This window comes from Meles meles, chromosome 1 (genome assembly GCF_922984935.1).
Source record: "Meles meles chromosome 1, mMelMel3.1 paternal haplotype, whole genome shotgun sequence".
Taxonomy (NCBI): Eukaryota; Metazoa; Chordata; class Mammalia; order Carnivora; family Mustelidae; genus Meles; species Meles meles.
In genome coordinates this window covers 142,698,109-142,708,306 of record NC_060066.1, presented here as the reverse complement: position 1 = coordinate 142,708,306, position 10,198 = coordinate 142,698,109, and the positions used below count along the sequence as shown (strand labels likewise).

General features: G+C 39.6%; 1 long non-coding RNA gene across 1 annotated transcript; it reads right to left on the bottom strand.

Moving 5' to 3' along the window:
- Window positions 1-1,173: 1,173 nt before the first annotated feature.
- On the bottom strand, window positions 1,174-2,190 carry LOC123936993. The gene is made up of 3 exons (XR_006817395.1): window positions 2,066-2,190; window positions 1,583-1,726; window positions 1,174-1,252 (listed from the first exon to the last, which is right to left on the bottom strand). It is a non-coding gene; the product is annotated as an uncharacterized LOC123936993 (long non-coding RNA).
- Between the last annotated feature and the right edge of the window lie 8,008 nt (window positions 2,191-10,198).

Genomic DNA, 10,198 nt, shown 5'->3' with positions numbered 1-10,198 from the left:
TCAATAAGTATTTTGTCAAATGAATCCATGACTGTGGAGCAGTGGCCAGAGGGACAGGCTGAATATTCTCTATTGTTAGTGTATCAGTCTTGAAAAAAGAAAGTGAGGGCTATAGTTTAAATTCCTGTTGAATGTAGAGGAGTATTGTGATAGTGCAAGAGACCAGAAGTGAGGTGTTAGGCAAATAAGCATCGCTTTAACTCCCTTCCAGATGCAAGGGAACTTTAGTTCATCCCAGGCCCATAGTATAGTTAGATTTGTATCTTAATTGTAGTTTGTTGTCTACGGCCATATCTATAATTAAATTATTTAGCTTTCTCTGTATATTTCATTGCATAACATGCAATTGGCCATTCTAAATTTTCCCCTTTTTAATTTTAAAATTTTTTCCTGAATTTTAAAAATCTTTTCTGGTACAGCTAAGAAGTTCTAAAATGGATGGAGCTAAACCAACCTGCATCTAATGTCCAGATGGTCAGAGAGGGAAGATCACAAGGTAAATAACATCCCTCTCAGACTCGACCTGAGTAATACCTGAGACCCTCTGGGTTGTCCCCATCTCCACAAATATCTTGCACACAATCAGCACTCAATAAAAATTTGCAGAATTGAATAGGAAATTTAGAGACAGGTCATGGTGCTCAGAAAGGCTAGCTTGCACACTGCCCAGATATCCCAAAACTGATCACCAGCTCAATATGTCTGAACAACTCATTAAAAACCAGGGGAAATGCGGGAGAGCATTTCTTCCCTACCCCATTACTCTGTGGGAAATATAAATGAAATAGATCATTTACATAACGGCATAATGTGCCTAGATATAACAGATTATTTGCATAACTGCATAATGCCACCAATCAGGAAAAAAGCCTTAAATATTTCTGGGATATGAACATACAGAATTATAGAAGGTATGCATATCAACCAATAATCAGAGCCATGTCTTTTTTGTATCCCAATAGAGAGAAACAAATCCACAGAAATGAATGAACCACCCAGCACCATGAAATGAAGGGGACAGCGCTTGCGAGACCTCAAACCACGTGGTCTGGGTTCAGTTTCCCCAGACCAACTTTCTCTTCTGCATCCTGAATGATTAATAGGGACCTGTAGTGATTGGAACACAAGAGCAAGGTCTTTGGAAAATAATTTTAGAGCGAGTAATGAGGAAGGAAGGACGAGATTGTTCTCTTAGGTATCCAGTGCCTTACCTTTTTTGTTAACAATGATAGCACTTCCAGGCACGAGCAGGCTAAGGAAAGAAAAAAAAAGGCAGCACGGTTTAGTGAGCTTTAATAATTTTTTTTCCATAACCAGAGTAGCTATGCCAGGTTATATATTTACCTTAGTGCAAAATTTCTTTAGTGTGTACAATTCCGCTGAGTTCATTATATTTTTAATGTATCTCAGGCTCATTTCAGATCCCGATTTCCCAGTACAAACTCGAGTAACAAATATATAATTATTCTCATAAATAACTCAGCACCTTATATTTCAAAGAAGTTTCCCCACAAGGCACAAGTGCCCTATATTAAATTCTTTTAAGTGTAAGTTGATTAAGGTAAAAATTAGTTGTTATTACCTTATGGACATTTTAGTTTTAGCAGCAATTCAAAACCAGGTCTATCACAAGTAGATTTGTCGCCGCCCACAGGTATAATCATCAGGAAAATTAATAATCATGTTCAGTGTGACTATAAATCATTGTGGTTTAGGCAATTAATTTCTGTAGAAAAATGAAAGATCTATAAGTATTATTACTGTGCAAACTACATGTTGTGAAAACCTAGATCCAACACAGTCAAATTGCAAATGCAGGGTTTCTAATTTCGGAGTGTTGATAATATGGGGTCATCAGAGGCAGGGAAGCTGATGGCTCTGCATAAATAATGTGGTAATTTTTAGCGGTTTATGGCTGCAGTTTTCCGCGCATACAGCAACCAGAATCTGTAAGCCGAATGCGGTGGAAAGAGTTCTTAATTTTGAGTAAAGGTAGAGAAAAAGACCAGAGAGAAATGCCCAGGGGGATATTTAAGCGAGTCCACGCTCCGGGAAGGGCAAGTACCCCGAGAGCCCGGGCATGAGGCACGCGGCTCGGGGGACCGCTTCCAGGAGACTGCTTTCCTCCCCATCCGCCTGTGCAGGGCGGCAGTCCCAGCGGGGAAACAAAGTCCTCCTCCAGGAAAGCAGCAGCCACCCGCCTCCTCCGTGAGTAGTCACGGCAGACCCGAGACTCTCCTAGGCACTTATCTTCGCATTTAATTCCCACAACCACTTTATAAGGCGTGTCTGATTATCTGCGCCAATGGGTGAAGAAGGAAGCTGGGAATGGTTAAAAAATGTGTTCAAGGTCCAAAGGCCCGGAGCTGGTAGAGTCATGATTCCCATCCAAGTTGACCTCTGAAGTTTAAGGTCTCCTTCTCTAGTTTTATTCTTTGCTTTTTCTTCCCTCTTCCTCTCTCCTCTCCTTCCTCCCTCTTTCCCTTTTATGTGTCTATTATCTGATTCTCTTTTCCAGATTTATTTTTCCTTTATCTTTAGTCTTTTCCCTGATGTTTCGAGTCCCCTACTGATGCCTATCAGTCTTTCTTAGCCAGTTGATGGCCTCTTGGCTCAAAAGGCTGCTGCCCCTTTGTGCAGCTGTGGCATTAGGGATGGTTATTTGGTTTTTGTTTTGTTTTTTAGACATTTTATTTCTTTGTCAGAGAGAGAGTGAGAGCACAAGCAGGGACAGTGGCAGGGAGAGGGAGAAGCAGGCTTCCTGCTGAGCAAGAAGCCGGATGTGGGACTTGATCATGACCTGAGCCAATAGCAGAATCTTAACCGACTGAGCCACCCAGGCGTCCCATCTAAAGGGCAGTTTGTTCCTCTTCATCATTGTGGGTATTCTCTTTACAAGCCTGCCTAGGTCTATATGGTCTGGTCCCATCCCCTCCCAATTTATTAGAATTTCTTTTCTCAGAGTTACCAATATTCTATTTGTGTCCTGGTTTTTCCAAGATAGGTTCTTTCCTACTTTGTGGTTTAAAGAAACCATACAGGTACAATGAGGAAAAAAAGCAAGACACAGAAGAAGGAAGGAAGAAAGGAAGGGGGGAAGGGAGGGAGTAAGGAGGGGAGGGAGGGAGGGAGGGAGGGAGATTGTAGAATGACTGTTCACATTAAGAAAGACTTGTCACCTCCCAAAAGATTCATCATAGGGATTTTTGGTTGTTTTGTTGTTGTTGCTATTGTTGTTGTTTAAATAGTAAACTAATTTATTTATTTGTTAAGATTTTATTTATTTATTTGACATAGAGAGAGAGAGAGAGAGAGACAGTGAGAGAGGGAGCAGAAGCAGAGGGAGTGGGAGAGGGAGAAGCTGGCTTCCTGCCGAGCGCGCAGGCCTAGGCGGGCTTGATCCCAGGACCCTGGGATCATAACACGAACCAAAGGCAGATGCTTAACGACTGAGCCACGCAGGTGCCCCAAAATAGCAAACTAATTTAAAATGTTGACTACTGTTTGACTTGTGACTTTTTGGGAAATCATTCGTTTGCATAAAGTAAGCCACCTCTGTTATTAGTTCAACAATACCTCACCTTATAGAACACAATTTATAGTTAATGTATTTTTACCAGTCTAATTCATCTGACTCAAAAAAACACATGAGGTGGACAGGGAAAAGTCTTATTTCCGTTTTCACCTGAGGAAGGAATTTAGATCCTGAGGGACTAAGTGATTTGCTTAAGCCACAAACAGAGAGGGGACCTAGGACAGGAACTCAGAGACAGGTCTCCGACTCTAAACCCATGGCTCTTTAAATTACACAAACTCACCGGGTTTCTGTTCCCATGTTATTGCCATTGCTCTGGTTAATGCAACCAAAACTCAACCTACTCACTCAATCTATTGGACACTGTGTGTAATCCTTACCTTAACTGATCTCCTAACAGCCTTGACACCTTGGAAATTTCCTTGTGTTTCCAAAGACTCTTCTTTCCTCTTTCTCTTCCTCCTTCTCCTATCACTCTTTCTCACTCTCTTTTAGTGGTTCTTCCTTCTTCACACACTTAAATGTTAATTTAGTTGTGGCCATTTCTCATTTAAACTCTCTTCCTCTATAATCTTCTTTCTTCCCAAAGAGTCAACTACTGCTCATGGCTGAAGATGAATGTGTATTCATACCTTCCCCCCAGATTCTGGCCCTTAGCACCATGTCTATAGTTGCAACTGATAAGTGGATATATTCGGAATATCAAAAAAAGCAACTCAAACTCAATTATATCCCAAATTAAACTTACCTTCCCCACCAAATCAACTTTTCCATTTGCTTCCTACCTAGGAATGTCCCTGACTAGGAACCAACCTCCACCAAAAGATCTTCTTTCTAAATATGCCTTGGGTCTGTTCCTCTCTCTATTTTCCACCCCCGATCCAGCAAGCATATCAGGAATGTGGGTGAGCTTAAGATTAATGGGGAAAACAACATTGGCTTGACTCAGGTCTTTATCCATCAGGACCCCAAGCCAGCCCCCACACCCAGCCTCTGTAGTTCATAGCTTCTTCCTCTTTTCACCATTCACCCCGCCCCAGCAATCAGCTTCTAAGCATCATATTATATGTACACGTGTATTTACCGTTGAATATCTCCCTCACTTTAAGCTTCAAAACATGAGGGGCTGTTCATCATGCTGTTTATCAGGGCTGAGGGTTCCTGCTTCATAGTAAGTGTGAGAGAAGTGCACGTGTACCAGTCAGCATCCTTGCAGAAACAGAAGGCACACTTAAACTGGATATGTTAAGATTTAATAAAGGGACTACTTACTAAGGTGTGGCTAAAGTTTAGAAAAAGGGAAAAAAGGTCACAGGGGATCTCAGGCTGGTAAGAGCTAGGAATATTTACACCTGTTGACTGAGTGGGTAAAGGAGGGGATGGTTACTGGAACAATTGCGGGTATGTGGAAAGAAATCTGTGTGAGAGAACCACCTGATAGGAGGTGTGACCTTCTGTAGAGGGACACCGGCCTAGCAGGGAAGGAAGAAAATTCCTGACTTCTCATCTTGCCCTCCGATTTCCTGCTCATGCCCCTATTTGTCTAACCCAGTCGACAGCTAGAAAGCAAGGGAGTCCATGAGTGTGGTTTCCCAGTCCACAGTAGCGGAGAAGGTAGAGAGACACAAGGCAGATCTCAGCATATGTGTTCTAAAGTGAATGAATGAGAAACTGGTGAATAAATGATAATCTTCATTTTATTCTAATACATATAAAAGCAGTATGCCACTCAAAACTGCATCAGTGTAACTGGAGTGATCGCAAAATTTCTTTTGATGCACCTCACACCCTATGCAGATACACTGAGAACCACTGCTACCCACTGAGGCCAGTGGCATCCTTTTCAAGTTCTTCTCTGATCACATCAATGTCCCTGTTAAACTGGCAACAGCTCCTCTTAGCCTACCAAACAACTTCTAGGTTCTTTGCCTGGCAGACCAAGTCCATGGTGATCCGACCCTGTTCCTTTTCTGGGCTTATCCTCTCTTGCCCAAAGTATCAAATCTACTCACTCAGTGCATTTGGAGAAAGGACCACACCTTGTCCTTTATGCTACCATGTCTTTGCTCATGTTCCTTCTTCTGTCTATAGCCCCCCCGGCCCCCACCAATCTCCTTTCCATCTTGCCTATATCATGCCTTCAAGAATGCCTAGAGCATAGCGTCTCTGATGCTTTCTGAGGCACTCTATCCCACTCTGCATGATTTTCTTTGTTTTCTTACACCTTACTTCATTCCAAAGAGATTCGAAGCAGGGAACTTACACGGTTAGACTTCCTTCATTTGGACTCATAACATTTTGAAATGCTTTCATTTACACTTCTGTCCTTGTATTGTATTATTTAAATTTCTGTTATAAGATTGTCCTTGAGAGCAAAGACTCTGGATTTATTTACAATGGAACTCCAACATCTAGAAAATGCCCAGCTCACAGTACTTAGGACTTACATAATTGTGTAATGAATAAATGAGAACAAAAAAGAGCTTAAAGTACTGAACCATCCAGTATGATTCCAACTCATGGGATTCTAAAGTTTTAGAACCCAAGGAATAAAGCAGAATTGATTTTTGTGATTGTTAAAGTGGAAATGGAAGCAGTTCTTTGGATTCTTACGTACAAATATATGGATAAACAAACCATCCTTCAATGTTCATTCATTAGCTGAAAATATGAGTAGTCCAAGGAAGCCAAAACGCTTAGAGAAGTAAATGAACAAATGGAGGGTGCTGATCTCAAAATAGCACCAAGGCATACTGCCTTTCACATATTAAACACTCTGTCAATTATAAATCACTATACAAATATTAATGACTTATTATTATAATTAGTCATCATCACCTGGTAAGAGATACACTTAATTCTGAAAAGTGTTAAATATTTGCAATGATAGAATAAAATACGTCCACTCTTCCTGCCTGGTCTTTGTGTTTTTCCCCTGTAACATTAACGTTTCATAGGCTGGTTCTCCTTTTGGAGACTAGATAAATGGGGAGGGAGTGGTGGAGAAGAGATATTTAGTGAGCTTAGAGAACATTTGGAGGGCGGAAACATGTATTTTACAAAGTTTGGAGCAGCTCAGCTCTCCTCTAGTGTACTTTTCCTTCACTATTTTCCTTTTTTACATTTCTTTTGAGATAATGTATATGTTCTCTGGAGTTCACAGATCTTAAATGTACAATTCTATAAATTCAGACAAATATATATACTCATGCTACAAACATCCTTATCAAGAAATAGAACGTTTCAACACTCCAGAAATTTCTCTTGAGTTTTCTTCTGATCAGTCCTCATCCCTATAGGCAACCTCTGTTCTGATTTCTAATACTGTAGATTAGTTTGGTCTATACCTGCACTTTATATAAATGGAATGATATAGTAGGTATTCATTTGTGTCTAGCTGGGCATCAACATGATGGTTATGGGATTCACCCATATTATTGTATGTTTCAGTATTTGTTCCTTTTAATTACTGCATACTATTATAATGTACGAATATATCACAATTTCTTTATCTATTCTCCCAGGCAATGACATGTGGGTTGTTTACAATTTTCAGTTATTATGAATAAAGCAGCTGTAAACGTTCATGTATCAGAGACTTCTCGCAAACATGCCTTTATTCCTCTTTGGTAGATCTCTAAGAATGGGATTGCTGGACAGGTGTATGTTTAACTTTATCGGACTTTCCAAACATTTTCCCAAAATTATTGTATCTTTTTATACTCTCATCAGCAATATATGAGAATTTCCGTTAGACTACATTCTTGTCAACTTAGTGTTATCAGTCTTTAAACTGTAGCCATTGTAGTGGATGTGAAGAGGAACCTGACCAAGATTTAATTTGCATTTCTTTGATGATTAGTGAGTGATGTTGCATGCCTTTTCACAGCTTACCGTTTTGTAATGTGTCTATTCAAGTCCTTCCTCTTTTTTTAAATTGAATGGTTTGTCTTATTACTGAGTTGTAAGAATTCTTTATATATGCTGGATACATGTCCTTCGTCAGACACACACACACACACACACACACACACACACACACAGCTGGAATGGGGGACATGAGAAAATTCTGAAAGGTAATTTTTTTAACAGTGCTTATAATGAGGAGACATTTTTATTTTTGATGAAGTTTTATGTAGAATTTTTTTTCTTTTGTGATTAGTGCTTTTTGCATACTCTTGAAATATTATTTTCTAGGTTGGAATGTCATTTTCTTCTAGGAAACTCATAGTTTTAGCCTTCATGATTAGATCTATGACCTATGTCATATTACTGTTTGTGTGTGGTATGAAGTAGTGGCCAGTGTTCATTTTATTTTTTCATGTGGCTATCCGAGTGTTCCAGCACCACTTTTTGAAAAGGCTTTTTTCCCCCCATGGAACTGCCTTGTCCAGGCAAGCACCTGTGTCAGAACCCAATTGACCAGGTGTGTATGGGTCTATTTCTGGGCCCTCTATTCTATTGCATTGACCTATGTGTCCATCCTTTCATCAATACCACACTGTCTTGATTGCTGTGGCTTTAGAGAAAATCTTTCAGTTAGGAGACTAGTGGAGTCCTTCATCTTTGCTTTTCTTTTTCAGGATAACTTTGTTTTTTCTAGGTTCTATCATCAGGGAAATTTTAGAATCAGCTTGTCTATTTCCAGAAAAAAAGCCAAGGAAAACCTATTTGACCATGATTTCATTGAATCTCTAGGTGAGTTTGGGAAGAATTGACATCCTAATAATATTCGTATTCAATATCCTAATATTGTTAGTATCGATAATAATACTGAATTGTTAAATCCAAGACTATTGTCTTAGCTCAAGCTGTTGTAACTAAATACCACAGGCGGGGTGGCTTAAACAACAGAAATGTATTTTCTCACAGCTCTGGAGGCTGGGAAGTCCAAGAGCAAGGTATTGGCAGAAGTTTTTCTTCCTTGCTTGCCTAGAGCTATTGCAGCCATGTTATCACATGGCAGGACAGAGAGAACTCTGGTATCTCCTACTTCTCTTTTGAGGCACCAACCCAAACAGATTAGGGTCCCACCCTTATGATCTCATTTAACCTTAATTACCTCCTACAGGCTCAATTTCCAAATACAGTCACGTTGTGCGTTAGGGCTTCAGCATGTGAATTTAGGGAGGAGACAATTCAGCCCATAGCAACTATGTTATATACTTCATTTATTTAGGCCTTTTTTAGTTTCACTCAGCAATATTTTATAATTTTCAATATAGTGGTCTTGCACATCTTTTGTTAAATATATTCCTAAGTATTTTGGGTTTTAATGTTATTTTAAATGTAATTTTAAATTTGATTTTCTGGTTTTTTGCTTCTAGTACATATATAAATACAGTTGATTTTCATATATTCCTTCTTTTAAGGGACATTTTTGAAGGAAGACTTGGCTGTGAAAATTTGACTTAGAAGAACTTGGGAATGTCTAGCAAATGAGACAGAAGCATTCCATTCCACAGTTATCTCTTTAGAATTAGGCTGAGGTAGCCGCACCATTCTTAACTTATAAATCCCAGACCTAAGGGGCAAGCACCACCTTCTTGTAGGGAAGTAGCCATTTTGTATTTTCTCCTTAGTAGCCAGTATCACCTCTGAGAGATCCTGTCAGGATGGCTCCTGTCTGGGATCCTGTTTCTGAAATGAGGGCAACAAGAAGGCTGTGTTTTTGTCAGTCAAATGTCACAGTACACATGGGGAGCTGTCCAGTCCTGTGGTCTAGCTTCTTGACCAAAGACACCAGTGTGGTGCCAAGTATTTTTGTGACAGATTCTACTTTCAGGCAGTAGAAAGCATACTGAATGTAATAACTGAAAACTTTTCTAGGACCTATCTACAAATTTAAAGTTTCTGGGTAGGCAGGGTATGCAGCTGTGTGTGTGTGTTTAAATTTTTTAAATGGGTTAAATGGAGACTGGATAAACAATGAACCACAACAAGGAGAAAATCTAAAAGAGATGAACTTTATGGAAAATTTAACTCTGTGGTCATGGTATTTCTGATATTCTCACCTTGATCACAATGTTAGAGGAGTCCCTTATAGAAGAAAACATATTGTTTATAAGTTATGTATGCCTCAGAAACACTTACTTGGACCTTCAGAAACCTTTTTCTTTATTTCTTTATTTTTATTGCAGTGGGGGAGGGCCATAAACCTTTAGGTGAGAAAGTAAAATAGTTCGTTCCAAACAAGCTTGAATTTTTGCCACATTCTTCTCTGAAACGTAATCAGGTACTTACGCTGCAGAGGAAGACCAAAGTTAGGAGCAATCAGGGCTTTCCTAAATAAAGTCCTACACCTTTTGGGGGGATATTGAGCAGAAACACTGAAAATTCAGCCCCTCAGATTCTCATCCATTTGATACAGGGCCAACTTTTCTGTTTAAGTGAACTCACCTCATTCCTTCAAATAAAGTGTCCCACTAAATACTAAAGAAGACTCTGATTCTCCACAGTATATTTGTACAATGTGATTCTTACTGTCATAAAATAAATAACTGCAAGGACACACCACAGCAAATTTATTATAATCTCCTGTGAAGTAATAGTTGGTGATTCACTTTTCCTTCTCAGAGTTTGTGTTGTTGCTAGATACCTCGGTAAAGACAGAATTGCGGTAGGCCATCCATTCAGTCTGGTGAGCCTCTTTCAGTTTATCCT